Source organism: Equus caballus, chromosome 2 (assembly GCF_041296265.1).
Source record: "Equus caballus isolate H_3958 breed thoroughbred chromosome 2, TB-T2T, whole genome shotgun sequence".
In the NCBI taxonomy this organism is placed as follows: Eukaryota; Metazoa; Chordata; class Mammalia; order Perissodactyla; family Equidae; genus Equus; species Equus caballus.
Genome location: NC_091685.1, coordinates 65,422,140 through 65,441,578, shown reverse-complemented (window position 1 = coordinate 65,441,578; position 19,439 = coordinate 65,422,140). Strand labels below are relative to the sequence as shown.

Here is a 19,439-nt window from a genome sequence, read left to right as displayed (position 1 = left end):
CCAGTAATACCGAAATTGGTGTATAATAGAAATTTTCATAACATTTCTATTAGAAGGCTTTTAAAAGCTAAATAGGCTATATTGTAACTGCCCCCCCCCCCCCAATCTTCTTACTTTGCTTTGTTTGAAGAGGAATAGGCTGATATATATTTAATAGGTGGCACATTTAAAACATTAGATAGGTTTTTAAAAATCAAGTTATATCAATGTAAATCTGTTGCCTATTTATCTGCTTTTCTATTACACCTGGCTTTTTAAAAGCTGTTTTTGTGATACTTTTGTCAATAGAGGTGTTTCCTCTTAGCCAGTTCTAGCCACGATGTTGACTGGACCTCAGCATGTGATATACCCAGAAGGATTTAGACAGGCAGGAAAAAACTTGGTTCCTACTAGAATGAATATTTTAAAGACCTTCTTAGATTCTTAACACTTTGAGTACAAATGAAAGAGACCCAAGAGAGGGAAAGATTTAAGAGCCTAAGAATAAAAAGCGGTGGGGAGGGTCGGGGGTGATCTCTTATATAGCTAACCTGAGGGCACTGAGGGTTGTGAGGAGGCGTGTGGAAGTGACAGTGGGCATTCTCATGTTAATTTAGGCATTCACTCTAGCCTGCTCTAGTAGTTTAAGGATAGTGGCAGGTGATCTTGGGAAATATTAATGCATTTCCTAACAATGAATTTGATTTTATTTTGGTATGCTGTAAATGGATATGTGGCTCAAAGATGAACTTAATTCAAAATACTTATCTTAGATACTAGGAAAAATATTATAAAAATGGGTTTTTTGTCCCTGTTACATAGCTTTAGAAAATAACATACAAGACTGAGCATAGCAGGGAATTGATGGCATGAATGTAATCAGTATTTTATGGTTGCTTTCTAAAAACTTTTAAATAAAACCTTGAATTTGTTTGCCATTGGGCTCAGTGGTACCATAGCAGCATTTTAGTGTTTATCTCATGGAAAATCTGTACCTTCTTGGGTCACTGCACTTCATAGTCTGGCACATCACTGTGAGAATGCAGAAATCTGACTCAGTTTACTCAGGGATGAACAGATCTTTCTAAGTTTGGGTACAATAAGTGCATAGGGACACACAGAGAACGCCTAGGATAATGGCTCTTTGCATCTTGGAAGTTTTAACCCCATTTTGAAAATCTGAAGAAAGCTATAGCTCCTTTCCCCGACAAGACTGTGGTTTCTTAGGGAGGGGGACTGCCCTTGATCATCAGCACAGGAAGCCCTGATCGAAAAGATCATCTTCATTTTACTTCTGACCTTGCTCTGACTTTGTTGTCGCTCTCTGTCAGGTTCTCTCTCGCCTCTGAAAGGAGCGTCAAATCTCGAAGGACGCTTACTGCTTTACACATTGAACTGAAGCTCCTGTCCCGAGCTTTGTCATGTAATGGAGCAGAAATCCTCTGCACAGGGCCCTCAGCGTCCAGGTGCTGAGAACAGAGCCCGAGACGTTGAGGGGTGGCACTGCCCTCCTCGTAAGACCTGCGCCTGCTGGTTTAGGGGTGTTTGTTTCATAGTCAAGTTGAATGTTAATGTTTTCTTTTTAAAAATGAGCATATTTCTTCTACATTTTTTATTATTATAAATTTTTTTTTTACCTAACTGTGACTTTTTCTCATGTCTTAAGATATCAAATTCATGGTGTAAAATGTGTACTTTAGATTAACATAGTGACTGGAAATTTAGGATTCTGTTATTTTTTGACTCTGAAATTTGTAGCACGTTTTCAAGAAGATTGTTCAGATTCCCAGATAATTGGTTCTTTATTCCTTTCAAGTTTCCTAAATGTATAATTACTTCAGAATTTTATTAATCCATTTATAAGTTTAGAGAAAGCTGTCTTCAGTTTATATTTTGACACAGAATGGATGTGTTTGATTTATCTTATTCGGAATATGTTTTGACAAAAGTTTGCTTTCAAGTAGCTCTCATCTTCGTTTTGGAATCTCAGATCACCTGCTTGTAATCACTCATTGGGACTTTTCTGCAAAATACAGCTTCACTGAGAAGGTCGTCCTTGGAAAATCAAGAATTGGGACTGAGTGGAGAGATGGAAGAGCGTCATCAGATTGAGCCCAGCACGTTCTGGAAACGTTAGACTGCATTGCCTTTGTACATGGACCATAATGTGACTGTCTTTTGTGAATTGGACCTATAGACAGATAAAATAACCTCGTAAAATGTACCTTTACTGTAAGAAGAACACCACTCCAGTCTCTAGACCATTCTGTCAGTACAGTGTGCTCCTGATTACTCCCCTGCTGAAGGGGAGCCTGGGTCACTGAACTTGACTGAGAAGTAGACGTCGTGTGTTCTGGATTTGAAGGTGATTTTGTATTTCCTTTTGGAATGTGGTGTCTCGATCTTTCCAACATGAGCCTCACAATTTCATGCCCTGAGAGAGGAGCCCAAGTACCTCTGCGCTGACACTCGTTCTCTGTCCTTCTTTTTTCCTGTACTGTTGACTTCAATGTGGGGAAAACATCAAGCATATAGGATTCCAGAATTGGTCAGAATCCTATGAAATCTATCCCGCTTACCCTTCCAGGTAATTTTATTGCATGTCCTTCCCGGCTCATGTAAATGATGCCAAGTTTGGGGCCCTTTCTTAGGTCAGGATAGAGTTACAGCCGCACTGTTCAGGCCTCTTCCTCCCATTGTCACGTTTGGTCTTGCCTGCAGTGGGAGGTTTTCAGTCACCTTACTGTGAAAGAGTCCACTCGTGTCCTTTCGTTTCCATCTGCCTTCCTGCATGTTCTGGTGGGGAAATAGAATAGATCTACACTTCGGGCTCTTAGCTGTCTAAGGGTTGCCTGTAAAAATTCACAGCATTGTATTTACAACACAGCTTTTTAGCTGTGGTGTTGACAGTAGTCCCCAGTGGACATCTGCTCTGTGCTGGGCGCCTTACCAGGTGTGGTTGTCCACTCTTCCTCTCCCCTGCTCCATTCTCTGGAGGCCAGGAGTGAACTTCATCATGCCTCAGGCATCAGAAGAACCAGAAGTCACTTCCTGTAAGCTTGCTGGTTCCTGGGGTCCTGAGTTAACGAGGTAGTAAGAGATCCATGTGTTCCCGCCTGGATGCTGGTAAAAACAGATCATGTGCAGAGAGGCCCGTGGGGGCTGGGGCGAAACAGGTGAAGGGGATGAAGAGTTACAAACTGACAATTATAAAATAAATATGCCATGGAGATGTAATATGCAGCATAGGGAGTATAGTCAATAATATAGCCACTTTATAGGGGGACAGATGGTAACTAGACTTATTGTGGTGATCATTTCATCATATAAATATCGAATCACTATGTTGTACACCTGAAACTAACGTAATGTTGTATATCAATAATACTTCAATAAAAAAAAATCGTGCAGAAAAAGTGATCATGTCAATATGATTTTTAATGTAAGATTTGTCAAAAAAAAAAAAAAGGCCAAATTTTAGGTTAACCTACGTGAACCCACATTGAATTTCCAGGTATCTCTTACCTAAAAAAAAAAAATCGACCTCGTCCTTAAAAAACATTACCTAATTTGGTAATGTCAGGGTCATTTCCCTGACATTTTCAAAATGTGATATTACTCTAAAAATTTTTTACACTTAGTTTTCAGAAACACGTGCAAATATGTTTTGTGTAAAAGAGTATCTACTGTATATAATAATTTTCTGACTCTTGCTCTAATAAATATTAAACTTAAGTGGTCTCATTATTTAAAACCTAGTAGTTAAATTTTTTGAGTAAAATTTTACAGCATATCCTATCGTTACTTTTCATGTAATGTACAGATACTCGTAGAAGCTGCCTGTGTGGGTTTGTTTTCCACATATAAAAATATTGTAAACAGAGTCCACGTCTTCAGTAAGAGTTTCTGGACCTTTGGCTGTAATTACCAAGTGTTTGGGATTGAGCTGGCTGGAAATGCAAATTGAGCTTTTCTGTGCGTGTAGCAAACTTTGTGCAAATAAAGTAGCTTTGTACTCTGAAGGAGCTTTTAGTAATTACATTTTTGGTAAATAAAATACAGGTGAGTTAGAAGAAAGGAAATGAACAAGAAGATCTGTGAATGTGATGGTCTAAATTAGTGGTTTGCAATCTGTTTCTGTCCCGTTTAAGAGTGTTAGTAAGTTAGAAATTGAGTTTGGGGGAATCTGTAGTTGGAAGAGAAGAGAAAGACGCTCGTCTGGGATCAGCAGTGGTGTGGGTCAGTGTGTGTAAGCTGTGCCCCATGGACCTGAACTCAGGGTCAAAGAAGCTTGATGGTAGACGTCTATCCCCACAGTTCCTGAATGGCCAGCAGAGGATGGGTGCCCATCTGAGGCAAAATGGGAAACAGAAAAACAAGGACAGTGTAGGGACTTTAGAAAGTTTTCTCAGTTTAAAAAAATGTCCTTTAGACTTTTATGTCCTTTGCTCTACTGTGTGCCCTTTTTTGATTAAAAAAAAAAAAAGCTTGCCATCCTAAGTTCTCTAAAGATATTTTTAAAGTTTTTTATTGGTCTGTGAAATCAAAAGGCTGGGAGCTGCTGGTTCTTGGAACAGTGCAATATTAGCATATTAAGGTCCCAGTTGTTTATCCCACAACCCATAACTCACAGGACACTGAATAGGGTGCCAGAGAACAGTTTGGGAAAGTTGAGGTAATTCCTTCAGCATTGCTATGTGGTGGGAGTCATTGTCTTAAAAGCCTTAGCCTGGTAGCGGTTAAAAGGACGGCTAGTATCATCTTGTTTCAACCAATGGTTGTCTGGAAACCTCTCGAGCAGATTTCCAGCAGTTCTGTGTGAAAATGAACTGAAACTTCAGATAATTCAAAGATCCACTACAACACCAACTTTGAGGAAATCATCTACACTACCTTACAGATAAGTTTTCAACTTGCAAAATAGTCACCAACCTGCAAAAAATTCTACACTAATAAATGACCAGAAGTGATGCAATTGTTAGAACTTGTTTCATTTCCATTTCTGCTTATCTTTAATGTCAAGTTTAAGATTGACTTTATATGGCATAGTCTTGTGCGACTAGACTGTAGTCATGTGCCCCATAATGACGTTTTGGTCAATGACAGACCGAATATATGATGGTGGTCCCATAACATTAGTACCAGAGAACCTGGGCATATAGTAGGCTATACCATCTAGGCTTGTGTAAATACGCTCAAGGATGTCCGCAGAATGACGAGATCACCCAACGATGCATTTCTCAGAACATGTCCCTGTCGTTAAGCGACGTGCGACTGTACTTTTGTTAATTAGCTTTAAAGAACTAGACAAAAGGATCCTGGAAGAGGAGAAACTAAGGATCAATTCAGTGATTGCCTTCATATTCCCGATGAAAGGGCATTTTTTTACAAAAATTTAAGCTATACAATACCAATTTTTATATCTCATCCACTTATTTGCTAGCCACTGTGCTAAGTGATATATATAAAATGTGTCAAGGGATTAATTTCCAAGAAAGAGACTGAGGTTTCTTGCTTTGGCGTCTGGAACATGAAGGTTGGTATCCTTGCTAAATGGATACTTGTGGGCGAGTTTAGAGGAAGTTGATGATCTCCAGTCATGGTTTACAATACTCCAAGCACCTCCCTTTACCTCCGGGGATGTTGCAAAATTCCTACTGAATTGCTCATTAGGGAAAGCTTGCCATAGTCTACATTAAGTGTTTTCCTTAGAGACTTTTTCTGAGGAGACTCAACTTTGAATTATTAAACCCAGGGCCGTGATTAGTGAGGCAGACACCTGCTCTCTGTATTCACTGGGACTTGAAAGCAAGAATGAAATTACTAAATAAAATGAAATTGGCTTGAGGGATATTTTGGACTTCATTTGCTGCATGTTGTGTATTCTTTCCCACGGGTACAAAACTATCAGCAAGGGCTTTAAATTTCTCAATACTGGAAGGAAATACTTTGCCATTATAATTTTGGATTAAATACATTTAGCAGCCTCAATTTTGTAGCAGAGAAAAGATTATAAATCGATACACAGTGATTGAAATCATTTCACCTAAAATATGATAACCAGAAATTGTGGTAGATTTGCAATTTCTTGTTTTGAAGAGAAAGCACCAAGTTTCTGACTATGGATCTTTGCCGACACATTTATAAGCAGGGAATTTGGTTTTTTTCTCTCCAGTATCTCAGTCTTGCTCCAAACCAAGTTACATTTTTAGTCACTAATACCTCAGACGTTTTCCCTTAGGAATGAGGATTTTCTTTAGCTCTTGAGTGGCTCTCAGTGGCCCCCTCCAGGCCCCATTTTGACCTTAGAAAACCACATCGCAGAATGAGCTACAATGCAATGTTAAAAACCTCATTTGTGGAATCATCTAGAAAATATTAAAATATTCACATGATTGTAGGACCGTTTTCCCACTTTCAGAAATGAATTCTTCTAAGTGTGAGGCCAAGTGAAGGCGAATGTGTGGTTCGCGGTTAGCTCAGTCCACGTTTCCACCAGTTCTTGTTCGGCCGGATTCAGCCCGACTTCTCTGTGCTGTAGCTGCCTGGTGGCGCGGCTCGATTTCTGAGCAGCTGAGTTTCTTGATGATTTTAGGAAGTCTAGGCCAGATGGGGGAGCGTTGTTTTTCACATCTACCAGCATAAGAAATTCCTGTTTGCATTTTTTTAATAGCAATTTTCCAGGAAATCCTTGGAGCAAATTGTAGTTTCCCCCTTCCTCTGGATCTTATTTTTTAGATTTATCTGTTTAAATTGAGATTAAGAAGTGGGGCTAATCCAGTAGCTGCCATTTCCTCTAAAAAATTGCCACCAGCAGCTGACCTAGAATTCCATCTTGTACTCAGTATTGTTTATAATACGTAAGTCCTAAATTTTCACCCAAAAAATGACACATTTGTTCCGAGTGGAGTAAAGGACCCTGTAAAAGCCTTTTCTGTCACCTTTCCAGCCTGGTCTCCTGGCCCTGAGAGCTTTCTGGCCCCCGTTGGAGGTGAAGTTGATGACCACCTTACAGGCTGGAAATTCAGAGCAAGAATCAGAAAGAGGTGATAGAAGCGAAGCGGCACAGGGATGGGGCAAGAAGTCCTTGACGTGCAGCAAGGCCTGGCCCGGGTGCAGGTGTTGGTGGTGTATCCGTACGTTTTTATGACAGCGGGTCAGGGCTGAGCGCTGCGCAGTGGCTCTTGTCTCTTCCAGTTCTCTCTGCACGCTCGTCTTCCTCTTGTTGCTGGACACCTGCATTTGCACGGATGAAAGGTTTTTGCACACGATTACACTGGTGCCTAGGTAGGCATCAAATTATGAGTGGGCAGTTTCTCGTCTCCTTAGCCCCTGCTGAATGAATGAAGACGACGTTTCTCAACAGTTGGAAGTTGTCACTCGCCGTTCTTGCTTCCTAGTTCTCCCCACCTTTCTCAGTAGGACAGTCCATGGCAAAGTGATTTTCTCAAAAAGCTGCTGGGTAGGGGAACTTGAGAAGCAGGGTACAATCAGGCATGGTGTTTAAATTATTCCTTCCTGCACCATATCGAAGGAGGCTTACTCTGTTCCTGGTGCTGTTCTGACCTCTTGGGAAACCGAACACACAAAGCATGGAGTCTACGTCCCAGCAGAGGGAAACACACAATAAGTAAATTGCCATCCTGGAGAAGATGGTGAAGAGCAGAGCGAGTGTGCTCAGGACGTGGGGATGGGAGGGAGGAGCGGGTCTCAGTTTTTAAATAGGGACATCAGAGGAGTCCTCGTTGGGAAAGTGAGATTTGTCCGTGTAAGTTGGAGCTGACCAACAGGTTTATCTTAAGGAAGAGAAAATATAAAATACTGAAAAATTTCCAACAATGTTTACTGCTTTTCCAGCCCTTTCTTAACCTATACGAGAAGCTCTCACTGCATCTAAACGCAGCTGTGCACATTCCTCCTGCCTACATTTTTCTTTTCCAGGGCCCAGCCCAGATGGCATCTCCATGACATTGTTTGTGGTGGAAGGCATGGCCATAAGACAGCATGGCAGAATATGACACTCGAAGAGTGCAGAGCTCCCACCAGGATGAGTGGCCTTTTAGATGGGGCCCTCAAGGATGGGCCACGTTTCATAAGGGGGGTTAGGGTGCCAGGCCAGGCTGAGGGAGCACCATGAGCTGAAGCAGGCCAGCGGGAGCTGGTTGGAACTTCTGGGTGATTAAAACAAGACAGATTATGGAACACCCCAAATGTCACGCTAGCGAGTAAGGGTTCGATTCCACAGGCGGGAGAGGCCACTGCTGTCCTCTGGAGCTTCTCCCCATGGGAGTTTCCACTGAGTAAGGCAAAGATTTCTCGGCTCTCGTGGGTTCTCAGTTTGTAATCTCTGGCAAGTGAGGAACAGAAAAGAAGGTGGTGAGGGATAATTTCCTCTTGCATCTCTCTACCTGTTTTTCCAAAATGCAGTTAACGTTTTTTCTCAGAAAAAGGATATGATTCATAAAAATTTCAAATGGCACAGAAAAATAGCAAAATTCACTGTCTCACTCCTGTTAATAGGCTGATCATCGCCAGTTTAAACTTCCTTGTGCTCAGCAGCAAGCAGCACACATTATCAGTGCTGACAGCATCCTTTGTAATGGCTGCTCTGTGCGGATGTAACTGGCTCCCTATTGCTGGATGTTCAGTGGTTTACAATTCTCATTATTCAGGTTCCTTATGGTTTTTCATTCTTATAAACTCAGTTTCAGTGACTATCCTTCTGTATAATATGTGCACTTACCAATTATCTCCTTGCTATAAATTATGGACATTTCAAAAAATCAGGATGCCTGTAACTGAAATACACAATACCGGGATTTAGTACTGCAAGACCTTACCTTTGAGCAGTGTGTGTGTGTGTGTGTGTGTGTGTGTGCTTTTTAAAGCACTTTAGCAACAGCTTCTCTATTCACATCTGCACAGTGACGCTCATTGCAAGGTGGGTTAGGGGAGAGGGCACCTCTCCTGTGGGCAGGTGAGGGAGCTGGGGCTTCTCCGCTTCCTGGGTGCTGCCACTGCATCACCAGGAGCACCTGCTGCTCATGAAGCAGCTCTCAGAGCACTGACTCCCAGGCCAATGCCAACAGAAGCTTTTGGAATATAAGGTGATTAGCACATATAGCCAAACTAAGAATGGAACTTTCTAGCTTCCTCCCATGAAACTGCTTTGATTCCAAGTTTTACTGTTCTCATTAGGCAGATCAAGGAGACAACACATTTTTCTGAGAAGTTGAAAATCATACGGCAAAATTCTGATCTGTTTCTCAGTGTAGGGAGTCTTTACGAGAGTTAAGTGTGAGTGATACCCATTTTAGCTTTTTCAGGGGAATGCGCCTTCTAGAAGAGGTCTCATTGGATTACCCGATGGTGGTCTTCCATCCATGCTGTCCTCCCAAGCCACTTTCATTCTCAAGATCTCTAGATGGTTCCTAGATTAAACCACTGTGCGCTAAACACAATGAATGGGACTCAAAGAGTTAAGGACTCAGTGTCCTGTTATGTGGAAGACTTGGCTTAGGTTGAAGTCATAAGTTCTATTCTGTCTTCTTAAAAATGAGCACTACTTGGGGCCAGCCCCGTGGCATAGTGGTTGAGTTCGCGGGCACTGCTTCAGTGGCCTGGGGTTCGCAGGGCCCCTACACACTGCTCATCAAGTCATACTGTGGCAGTGTCCTACATACAAAATAGAGGAAGACCGGCACAGACATTAGCTCAGGGACAATCTTCCTCAAGCAAAAAGAGGAAGATTGGCAATAAATGTTAGCTCAGGGCCATCTTCCTCACAAAAAAAAAGTGCTACTTAAAAATTGTAACTATATCACCTCTTCTGATCAGCCAGCCCCTTTGGTGTGTTCTCACTCCTTCTGTCTCAGGGCCTTTGCAATTGCGGTTCCCTTTGCTTAGAATGCTCCTCCCCAGGTACACACATGGCTCACACCCTTGCATCATTTAGCTCTCTGCTAACGTGTCTCCTCATCAGAGGGACCTTCTCTAATAACCTGTCTAAAGTAGCATCTCTTTCATTATCTCCCTTATTTCCTCCTTGCAATTCTCACAACCTGACATTAAAGATTTGTCTCCTCCATTGCAATATAAACTCAGAGCAGGGTCTATATATATATATAGTGGAATGAGTGAATGAATGACTCTCCCACTGCTCCCACATAGGGAGTTGTGAAGAAACTTGGAGCATTTAAAGAATGGAAGGAAGTCAAGGACTTATGGAAAAGCAGCTTAGAGGAGCTGACTGCTGAGCTGACCTCCAGGCAGGCTGTCCAGTCCATCAGCACCATCCCTACCTCCAGCTCTTCTTTCTCTCTCTTCATATTCACTTGAAACCATTGCTCCAAACATTCCCCCAATGGGAGGGTGACATGCTAATGACAAACACTGGCTGTAAACATGTTGGCGGATTAGTACGTTCAATAGGTTGTTACTGAGCAAGAGCTGTGGTGAGGCATTGTGCTGGAGTGCGGGGTTACAAGTCACTGGACAGACTCACTGGGCTGGCTGTTTTCGGAGTGCTTTTGGTTGGATGAGATGGCCCTCCGCCATCCCCGCCTAAGAGAAGAGCTCTGAAGGAGGGGGAGGTTGCTGAGTGGGGAAGGAGCTACAATATGGAGCCCGTATTCACGGGAGGTGGTGGGTGTAGTGTGTGGTCTTTGGCCAGAAGGAGGGCAGAAATAGGGGGCAACAACACGGCCACCTCAGGGCTTTGGCAGGCTCCCCTGGGCTCAGGGCAGAGTGGGGAAGCCCTCAGTGCGTACTCGGATTTTCTCCACATCAATAAATAAAGTTCTGACGACTGCCACTTTCTAGGTTACACATCTGTGGACTGAATTCAGAAACTAATAATAATTTAAAATATTTCTATGCATGAATATTCCAGAAAGTTCTAAGGCCAGAAAGTCTACTTAAAAACAACTTTTGAAACAAGGAATTTGTATTTCTCAATACAGATTAACACAAACAATGCAAATGCTTAAGATTCAAAAGAAAGAAAGACAAAAAACAAAACTCTTTATTCCTCTGACAATGCAAATAGACTAAAATTTAAGGAAGCGGGATTTCTGAGTGATTTTTCTCACTTATGAAAACAATAAATAAATCCTTCAAATACTCTAAAAGAGACATCTTGAACTTTTCTGTAAGGAATATTTAATTGAAAAGGAATATAGTACAAACATGCATGACCATGAAATCCTAACCTGTACATAGCTTGAGGATTTGCATGGAGACAGAATCTCTGTCCTCTACTTATGAAATTGCTGAAATACAGTTGTACCGTATGCTTTCTGACACATAGTGTTCTAAGAGTGACAAGTACACATAGCACTCATAGCATCAGGAAAAACCCAAACTGGTAAAACAGGACCTCATGTTCTTCCTCTCCACCTGCTCCTTTCCCTCTCATGCCAGCTCTCAGAAATAACGCTCCAACTCAGTCCTTCTCAAAGTGTGTGTGTGTGAGTGTGAGCGTGGGTGTGAATTACCCGGAGGCCCACCTAGTTCAGTCGCAGATTTCAGATTCAGGATTTCTGGACTGAGGCTTGGGATTCAGCTTTTCTCTCCAGCTCATGGGTGAAGCCAGTACCACTGGTCCACAGATGACATGGAATAGCAAGGCTCTAGCTCAAGACCTTTCACAGGCATTTTTTTTCGTGGAAACTTTATATCTACCCTGTGAGTTGAGCAGTGCTGATGTTGCCTCTTTTTACACATAATAAAACAGGTGCCAAGAGGTAGATTGCATAACGTCATGCTGCAACTCAAGTTTTCTAAGTCCTCATGGAGTGTTTTTATCTCACTAGTTCTAATTTGCTGGTTGCATCATGAATGTAGAAGTGGGGAACACGGAGGTGGAGCTAAAATGATATTTTGGGAAACGCAATAGAGTAATACACACATACTTTTTTTATTATTAATATTGTTACTATTATTTGTGATGATGTCTCCTGAGGTCTTATAAGCAAAACCTAATGGACTAAGGAGATACAATGGTTCCATGAGCGTTCTTAGACTTGCCATTTGTAGACAACAAGAAGACATAGCAGATGGTGAATGTCCTGTGGTGACAAACTTACCTGACGATCTTTGGAAAAATTGAATTTGTCTCGACTAGAGGCTGCCTTCCATCTTCCAGATGAAGCTAGAACTTGAGAGCTCTGTGGCATTGGTTTATGAAGCACCCTTCCTGTCACATGGTACAAAGGGCGTGCAGATCCTATGCAAGTGCATTAAATCTCATCAAAATTTGCCAACAGGAAACACAGTGTCTTTATTCCAGCTAGATTTTAATTTGGTCTTTGGGTAACTTTTAGTGAGCTCTTGATTATGCATATTCTTCATGTGGTAAATGCCGAGAAATAGTGAAATACTGTCAAACAAAGGTAAAGACTTGAGCCTGGAAATCCAGTGTGGCATTTGCCAGCCTGGGTCCTGGGCCCCAGCTGGCGAGAGGAGGCCCAGCTGGCCCTGGGTCCATGAGATGTGAGGCAAAGGGAATTTCATACGGCCCTTTACTTTCACAATTACTTTTTTCCAGGAAAGGGCTGCTTGATTATTGGTGTTGGCCCATCTTCCTTCCCCTTCCACACTGTCTCTCTCAGTCATTCGCTGCTAAGTGAGCCAATGGTAGCACAGAAAGATTTGATTCACTTCATGTCCTATTCAGCTTGACTTTGCAGTGTTCTAACAGTGTCTTGTTATAAATGTTCGCTGCAAAAATTTTGGAAATTAAAGGAAAGTATAAAGAAAAAAATCACTATACTCCTATCACTTGCTGATGGCTATTGTTGCCACTTTGGTGAGTATCATTCATGAACATGTTTTAACAAACTGTGATGATAATACTACTAAAGTTTTCTTTTTTTAACTGTTAAAGTTTTGTGACCTACTCTTTCACGTAAGAGTATTAGAATGAATGTTTTCCCAAATTTTGAAAGATTATTTGAGGGTTTTTTGGTTTTTTGGCTACTGTTCCATCACATGGATATGTTCTAGTCTCTTCATTCATCCCTGTTGATGAACATTTAGTGTGTTTCCTATTGTTTAATGCGTTATGCTGAAGGGGAGCATCCTTGTGCTAAATCTAATCTTTGTACACATCTCTGATTCTTCCCTGAGGATAAATACTGAAAAGTGGAATTACCAACTCAAAAGATACATTTAAAATATTTTGGTGGGCCGGCCCGGTGGTGTAGTGGTTAAGTTTATGCGCTCCACTTTGGCAGCCTGGGGTTGGTGGGTTCGGATCCAGGGTTCGGATCCCGGGTGTGAACCTATACACCGCTCATCAGGCCATGCTGTGGAGGAAGATTGGTATGCTCAGGGCCAATCTTCCTCACCAAAAGTTAAATTAAATTAAAAAATTAAAAACATATGTTTTTGGATGAATGATGCTTTTTGATAAATACCAACAAAACTTGTTCCAGAATGGTTGATCCACTTTATACCCTTAACCAACAGTGCTCTCTGGCTGTTTGGGGTATTGTTTTAACCTGCCTCTTTGACAGTTTAAAATGATATCGCTTATTTTTAGTTTGCATATATTTGATCTCCAGTGAGACTGAATTTCTTATACTGCTTTCTGTGCTTTTGTGAAATTCCTCTTAGGTCCTTGGCTCATTTATCTCTTAGAGTTTTGTTTTGTTTTGTTTGTTTTTGTTTTTTAATAGTGCCTGAAAGCTCTGTCTATATTAAGATGTTAATTTTTGTCGCTTGCACAGGTGTTTTCCCTTATTTGTTCTTTAACTTTCTTTACAGTATTTTTTGGCATTCGGAAAGTTTTACACTTTTACCTAGACAAATTTTTCAACCTTTTGTTTTATGCTTTCTTCTGCTTTTATGCTTGAAAATGTCTTCCCAGTCCTGAAATAAAATGACTGTTAAAGTTAGTTTTATTTGTAGACTTAATTGGAGGATACTGGAATTAAGAATTGACAGCAAGTGTTTTGAGGAAAATACAACCACTAATTAAATGTGATCTAGTCTTAACAATATGTGTACACCAGAATTGTCTGTTAGAGCTTTTAAAAGTTACCAATACCTGGGTCACACCCCAGAGCCACTGAATCAGAAATTTAAAAACAAAACAAAACAGAAAACCTTACGTGAGTCCGCAGACTTAGAAAGGAGCAGAGCCAAGTTGCTTGCGATTTGTGTGTGTGCGCTTGCTTTGAGCGTTAAATGTTATTAGTATAGTAGGTGTGTTTTGTCATACCCATTACTGTCTGTTAACAATGAAGGGTGCAGTGCTGCTCTAGCTTTCATGGGGAAGGGGATTCAGAACAACGAGCCCCCTGCCAAATGGCCGAGGTTTTCTGAAAGTGCCAACCTCGTGAGCTGGCGGTTATCTGATGTGCCCATGCTTGTTTCTGAGTCCCATGGCTGATTCTCATGCTTAACTTAGGTGTCACTACACTAAGGCCAAGTGGATTTTTTTTTAATTAGAAGATAAAATATATTTACAAATGTAATATGTTTGAAGAATATATAGAATACACAGAATACATTAGAAGATACAATGTAATTACAAGTTAGCCATGTAATACCTTACATTTGTGTATATTTTTTAACCAAGATTCATTACTCTTTGACATACAGTAGAATCTCATTTTAAATGGGGTCTAGACCTTGCTAATTAGTATTTGCATCTTGGGAAAAGAAAGTCAAACTACAAATGGTCAGCTTAGTGTCTCTCTACAAGCTTGGACTATACTCTTTAGTTAACTTTGAGTAATACATTCCTATTTCTCTAGCCTGGAGTTGTCTCATTAGAGATTTTGTAAGGAAATTTGCCTACAAGTCAACCTATGTTTTTTGGTGTCCGACGCATGAGTAGCATCCTTCATTTTTATGAAGCAGCCAGCCCGCCCCCAGGAAGTGAGAGGGAAGGTACAGACAGGCCTTGGCTTTGGGCAGGAACTTAGCATCTCAGAGCCTCAGAAATGATGGTGATGATGATGGTGATGATGGTGGTGCTGCCAATGCTTCACAGGGCTGTGAGAAGGAGTAGGCATGGTAATGTAAGTCTAGTGTCTGGCAGGTGGTAGCTACTCTGTTAATGTTGGTCCCACCATCCCCAACTCTGTTCACTGCACCAGGTGATTTGAAGGAGGATGTTTGAGGGTTAGTGACAGGAGGCAGAGGGTTCCAAGGAGAGGTCCCTTCCTATGTTCAAGGTCCCATGATCACCTTGAGAGATGTTACATATGCCACCCCAAAAAGTCGATAATATGAAGACACTGAAGTATAAAGTGCCAAATTTTATGTTACAGATAATACACTTATTATTTATAAGAAGTCAAAAAAGGGCGAGACAGATGTGGCCTGAAGTATTTACTACATTATTTTAAAAATAATTTTCATGTATAAAATGCTTAAACCAGATTTGAACACATCTTAGGTAATTTCAGGAAGGAGAAGAAGAAGAGAAAAAGATCTTGTTACCAAAAATCTCTGTTATAACTAAGGGGCCAAGAGTCTGTGAGAGGGGATTAAGTGCCCACAGGGTGAAACCCAGCCCGTGGTAGAGCTCAGAGAGCAAAGGAGGCACTGAATTTTATGCCAGAGAAGTTTTTCTTGTATAACCATCTTTGTGCCATGGTTGAGGCTTTGACTTGAGATAAACGGTGGGCGAGAATGCTGGGGTGGCAGACTGTGCAGCAGAGTTGGCCACTGTGGGCATTCAGAGGCTGTAGGATGGGCAGTCAAGCAGCCAGGCCGGGTCTCCCTGTGCTGAGAGCTCTGGGGCCAGCCGCCCAAAGTCTCCTTGCCCCGAACTGCCTCCTGTATGACGAGGAAGCGACTGGCTGGATTGTGTGGTCTTCAGTCACCTTTCAGCTCTGACATTCCATGATGAAACACCAATTTATTCATTATTGCAGGCCAGAAAAATTGAAAGAGGTTGAAAGGGATTTTGAGTTCTTTTCTGGCTGAGGTTCCTCCAGAAGCAGAGCAAAATGAGCTTCTTGATCACCATCCAGGAGGAAGAGCTTTTCTTTGGACCTCTTTCCAGTCTTCTTGCTAATCTTTGCAGGGCAGGACCATGGCCAGCTCTTGGCAAATTTGTGAACTAAGCAATTTCTCCTCCTATATTTTATCACCCATCATGTCCCCGCCCCCCAGCACAGTGTCCCTCATGTTATGGCTTCGAGAGGATACAGATCTTTGCAGCCAGAGTCCCACCTAATCACCCAAAACTTAGAGAACGTCTCAAGCTCAAAGCATTCCGTGTACAAAGTCCACAGTAGCTGTTTGCACAATTACTCTATTTTGCTCAACAGATACTTAGCCAGCATCTATGATGTGCAAAGCGCTGTCCTGGGCTCTTGGGCAGTAGTTTTCAAACTGCAGGTCACCAGCTATCAGTGGGCTTTGACCTCACTTTAATTGGCTACAACCAGAAATCTAAAAATAAACAAATAGAATAAAATAAAAGTTATCTATGTGCCCCACACATAGTAAGGCTAAGTATTATTTAATAAAATGTTTGTTTCAGTTTTACATTTGTAGGTGTATGTACATACGTGTTTGTAATGAGTTTCAGTGGAAAATATATTTCTCTCTCTGTGTTGTAGTCAGGAAAGCTTAGAAAACAATACTATGGGCTCACAATCTCTTATCTGCAATTGCACATTCCAAAACATGAAAGTTTTTTCTTAAGTTTGGCACAGGTTCATTTGGCAGCAAAACATGACCTAAGTGGTTTAAAGGTATAAATAGTCTTTCTTTATCCCACTTACTGTGAGTATTTGTACACTTAACTGCAGAATGGAGTCGTGCCTTTGACCCCAGTGGGCATGTTGCACTTAATTACTCTCCTAAGGGCCAAAAAATTCTGACCCATAGAGATTGTAGACCTGTATAAGGGAAATAAGAGTTTTCATTCATTCAGCAATTATTTATTGAATGCTTACCGTAAGTTGGGTATTGTGCTAGGTGTCAGATATGGAAGGAAGAAAAGTTAATGTGAGATGAGTTCTTGGGCAATTTAACAATCCCAGGGGTGGGATAGATTTTGGGCCACCGGAGCTGAACTTCAGCTCTCTCCCTTCACGGTCTTTCTCTCTGTTAGTTTACCCAGACCCTCAGCTGCAGGGACTTCTCTGTGCACGGCTTCTAAGTCCCTACCCCACATTTCCAACACAGCATCACACCAGCACTTCAGTTCAGCACATTAAAAAACAGACTTCAACCTCTTTCTTCCTGTATTTCTAGATCCTTTGAGGTACTGCTCTCTCCTTCACCTGAACACAGCCTTATCCTTGTCCTTGACTCTGTCATCCAGTCATCGGTCAATACCTGTTGATTTTTTCCTGCCAGTTGTCCTTGCCTCCTTTCCTTTCTCTCCATTCCCAGCGCCACCTGTTGGTACAGATGTGAATTGTTGCTTCTTACCTGAATGACAGAATGGTCTGGAAGTGTAGTTTGGGGAGACAAGGGTCTTAGAGTCATAAAAACCTGGGCTCCGGTTGTTCCTCTTCCCCATCCTGCTGAGCGGCCGTAGGCAAGTCACACAGGATCGGTTTCCTTATCTATGAAATGGAGTTGATGGTAGATATTTCATGAGTTGTACTTAGAAATAAAAGTATCCACATGAAAACCAGTATTAAAAGATAAGCCACAGACTGTGTGCAGATGTTTGTAGGGCATGTAACTAACAAAGGATTAGTATTTAGAATTTGCAGAGAACTTCCTTCAAACCAATTAGGAAAAAAAGACTCAAGTTTTAAAAATGGGCAAAAGATATGAATAGGCAGTTCCTAAGGAGGAAATCAAAAGACCATTAAATATACTAAAAGATGTTTGACCTCATTAGCAAACCAGGAAATGCAAATTAAAACAACATAATACTGTTTCACTTCTGTCATATGGCACAAAATGTAGGCAAGGGTGTTAAGCAATAATAACTCATATTGCTGGTGCGTGTGTCATGGTCCACCCTCCTTAGAGAGCAAGTTCACAGTATCTGATAGAGTTGAAGAGGGGTGTACCTACCACTCAGCAATTCCATTTCCAGGAATGTTCTTGACAGCATTGTTTTTAATGACAAGAACGTCAGAAATAACAAAAAAATCCCTTGAAAGGCAACTGGATATTCATTCAATGGAATACTATACAGCAGTTGAAGTGAGTAAGTTAGAACTACATTTGTATCATTTGTATTATTTATCACAGATAAATCTGAAAAAAGTTGAGCAGAAAAAGCAAACCTACATATCTACGTAATATCTACAGTATATGTAATATCTATATAATATCTACAGAAGAAACCATTTATATCAAATTTTAAAACATGTCAAACTATTATTTATATATATTATATATATATTTACATATATGTGTGTGCATATATTTGTATATGTATGAGTTAATGTATATTTAGCTTATGAATAAATGTATGTCTAGCAAAAATATTAAAATCTGCATGAGAATGATTAACATTGAATTCAGCACAGTGATTGCCTCAGGAAGGGGAGTGGAATAGAGGAGAATATGGGGGGGGGGTTCAATTGTATCTTAAGTGTTTTATTTCTCAAAAGGAAAATGAAGCTATTGATGCAGAATATTAAATTTGACAAAGTTGGGTGTGTATATGTGTTCCTTCTATTATTCTCTTTACTTATGTGCTTGAAATATTTCATTTTTAAGAAGCACTCAACCCCAGCTTGGTGCTCAGTGATTGTATAATAAATATCCCTTCTGTCCCATTCAGATGGCTTCTAAGATTTCCTTTTACCCGACTAGTCAAGTTCCATTTCCTCCGTCTGGCATTCCAGATCAGACAAGGTCTAAACTCCCTGGTGAGCACTCATGACTCTCCGCTTCCCGGTTCCAGCCTCTATTTCTAGCCTTAGGCTTTAGCATTTCCCTCAGTGGACCTGATGTTTCAGCCATGGGGTCCCAGGTCTTACTTGATGTTTTCCTGCCCCTTTGTCTTGGCTTGTGTGGTTTTCTTGGCTGGAATTTCCTTATCCCTTTTCTCTGGTTATACAAACCCAATCTCCCTTTCACTCACTCATCCATCCATCCATCCATCCATCCACCCACCCAGCCACTTCCATCCATCTGTCCATCCATCCATTTCTCCATCCACACACTTCAATCCATCCATCCACCCATTCATTCATTTATTGAGCATCTTTTATGTGCAAGACACATACAACAAACTGATTTGCCCTGCCACAAATAATCACAACTTTCACAAAATCCCCCAAATGTCTTATACCTCTAATATGATATTTGTCATATTAAAGTTTATTTTATCTTGCTAGACTAGACACTGAAGGGCAGATACCATCCTATTCATTTTTAATGCCTTGCACTTATTGGAGCTCATTAAATATTGGTTGAAGAAATAAATGAGTTTCAGATTGTATATACAAAACATTGAAACAATCTTAAGATTATAGTTTAATCCTCATCACTTGAATCTGAATATTTAGTGTCTTTAG

The 19,439-nt window shown here is 41.0% G+C and overlaps 1 protein-coding gene and 1 non-coding gene across 2 annotated transcripts in view; both read left to right on the top strand.

Moving 5' to 3' along the window:
- Positions 1–3,390, top strand: part of LOC100062282 (uncharacterized) — a 50,927-nt gene extending 47,537 nt beyond the window's left edge. Inside the window, exon 4 of the transcript XR_011436665.1 lies at positions 1,311–3,390. This is a non-coding gene — a transcript (uncharacterized protein). The remainder of the gene's footprint in view (positions 1–1,310) is intronic.
- The window catches only part of XKR6 (XK related 6), a 309,836-nt gene that overhangs the window by 101,217 nt on the left and 189,180 nt on the right, over positions 1–19,439 (top strand). The window lies entirely within an intron of this gene.